Here is a 2,946-nt window from a genome sequence, read left to right on the forward strand (position 1 = left end):
GTTCTGTTAAGTATTTTCTCTTTAATTTCGATAGTATTTGTTACTTTAAGCTTCAGTGAAAGTAATATCCCAAATATTGTTAAAAAGTAACAAGAACAAATGTATGTTTTTTGCATTTTAAAAAACTATGGCCATCATAGTTTACCACCGAGTTTACCCTATTAGATTATTATTTTTGCTATAAAGTGCAAAGCATTGTTATAAAACTTAAAGATTTGTGAAAATCTTAAATTATAATAAAAATTTATATTTACAAAGATAGACATATTATACTTATTAATTATTAATATCCATTACCCAATTAATGTAATAAAATATCTGTTTATCAAAAGAAACTGTACTGTGCGACATTACAAATTCTAAGTTGTATCTTCAGAATTGTGTTTTCATATCGTTAAAAATATAGGTACTCGTGAATATTCTTTATATAATGAGAATGTATATTGCTTTATCGAGAAATAACCTTCAATTTGCAACAATTCAAGATCACACTAACTGTTTCTAGTAATCGCGTTATATTACCATTAAGTATAACTCATCCGCATGAATGTGTCGTACGAAGATTATTCCACATGACCTATGTATATGCGTTTTACGCATGAAGATAATATCAATTGTGCGGTAATAACTATAGCCATAATAACTATCTCCTGTAGCTAATCTTGTATGTGATTATTATTGTAATTATAATTATCCATGTAAATGCATCATATATACCTACTAATTTCTTTAAAAGACTAATCTATTAATAAACTCTTGCAAAATATTGATTTATATTGCAAGTTCCCAAACAAAAAAAATTTGTGTTTTCTATTAACATATAGAAAACAAGTAACGTTTTATAACTTATAACGATAACTGAAATCTAAAACTGATTCTAATATAATAATAGTATTGTAGTTATATATAAAATTATCTTTAAAATAAAAATCAAAAATTTTAAAATATGTATACAGAAAAAGTAGTTTATAATATACGTATATAGGATTCCCTCTTTCATTTAAATAAAGTGTGTCTTTGTTTGGAAGGAAAAACGATATGCATCACTCTTAGATGAATAACTCTGAACAAGCTTTAGTTTGCCTACAAACACCTACGAAACATTAATGCTATTAATAGAGGCATTGAAGTTAATTAATTTTTCATGAACGCATCATACCATGACTAATGCAAGAATTTTGTTACGACTACCTATTCAATATAACTGCGCATATAAAATGTTATGTATGAAAGAACTATACACTCTGGTACTTGGATAAACGATATATTTTCCGTGATATAATTCGTAGTACATTTCTCGCCGGGAGTCATCGGGGAAAAGAGAGAGTGTCAAACAACACTAATTTGCCAACCTAAAACGTCTAGCTGAACCGCAAAAATCACTAATACCTTCGGCGAGTGTCTAACTCATAGCGTTGAAATGGCGCTTTTGAGTCCTGAATTATTTAACATAAAGAAAGATTTAAAAAGTACAAATTTTGAGGATTGAGATATCTTTTCAATTTTCATATTGGTCAAAACATGAGGATGAATACAAATTAAATATTTATATAAATTGTATATAACGTCTTCTGTATTACTTTTTCTATTTATTTTTACTTTTACTAATTCCTATGTTGTATTTATTTTTATACTTCTTGCATATGTTCCTTCTTGCCCTTACATCCCTTTCTATCGGTTATCACAATAATCTAAAAAATATAATCCAAACGCTACAGTCTATAATGTATTTGCGCGTGTTCAATTATGGGAAAAAGACGTACTTTTGTTCAAGTGTGCGTCTACGTGGCGTTAGAAATCTAACAATTCCATCTTCTTAGAATCTAACCATTCCATCTGAAATTAAATTAGGTGAACATTTCATTGGTTACGGATTTAAAATCTTTGTAATTTACGTGATTGGCGAAATTAGTTCCACTCGTTTAACATTTTTTATATTTGTTATTACCACTCGTTTAAACTTTTTGATTTTTTTTTTCGGGGGAAGGTTATGCTGTAATATACCCGAGTTCACTGGCATATATAGCGATATCGACTGCATGCCGACTGCACATACGAAGGTAGAATGCGTAAAGGTATGTGCCCATCCAAATTCAAGTGTAGTCTTTTTTTTTAAATTGGATGGATGGATGAATACCGCGTTTGCAAATGCAATTATGATCGCAAACATTTGCATCTTCCTCCTTAAGGGCAATTCATGATGAGTATATTCGTCATTATTGATCCAATCTTATTAAAAAATCTGGCACTGGCATACTACAGCGATACCGGCATGCAGTCGATAACGCTGTAATATGCCAGTACCACATTTATGGGTAAGCTGGATCAATAATAACGAATATACTCATCATGAATTGCTTAAGGAGGAAGACGTAAATGTTTGCGATTGAAATTGCATTTGCAAACGCGGTATTCATCCGCATCCATCCAATGGCGCAACATCCCAAGACGGGACAGGGTCTATCTCTCATGAGGTTTTCGTAACTATGGATTATTTTCCGGAGTTGTTAGCCTAATATTCAATCTCCAGTTTGGAGGGATCCATACACTGAGAGAGAGAAAAAAAGTTGTTAACTTGACTACGTTTAGTTCGTAATGATTATTTAGTTCAAATATTTATATACGAGGGTCGTCTGAAAAGTTTTGAGCCTAACATAGAAACAAGTAATTTTTCGGTCAAATTCGATTTTATTTTTCCATATAGTCTCCTTTTAAGTCGATACAATTTTTCCAGCGATGCTCCCACCCCTTTAATCCATTCAAATAATACTGAGCGTCTTGCTTTACAAAATAGGCGTCTACGGATGCGATGACCTCCTCGTTCGATGAAAATTTCTGTCCTCCGAGCCAAACTTTAGGAAACAGAAAAAAGTCGCTGGGGGCCAAATCTGGTGAATACGGTGGATGGTCGATTAATTCGAACCGCAATTCGTAAATTTTTGCCAT

General features: G+C 31.6%; 1 protein-coding gene across 1 annotated transcript in view; it reads left to right on the forward strand.

Annotated features, from left to right (window-relative positions):
- The window catches only part of LOC108767536 (uncharacterized), a 128,449-nt gene that overhangs the window by 39,820 nt on the left and 85,683 nt on the right, over positions 1–2,946 (forward strand). The gene's annotated exons all lie outside the window — the stretch shown is intronic.

Source organism: Trachymyrmex cornetzi, unplaced genomic scaffold (genome assembly GCF_001594075.2).
Source record: "Trachymyrmex cornetzi isolate Tcor2-1 unplaced genomic scaffold, Tcor1.1 scaffold687, whole genome shotgun sequence".
NCBI classification, from domain to species: Eukaryota; Metazoa; Arthropoda; class Insecta; order Hymenoptera; family Formicidae; genus Trachymyrmex; species Trachymyrmex cornetzi.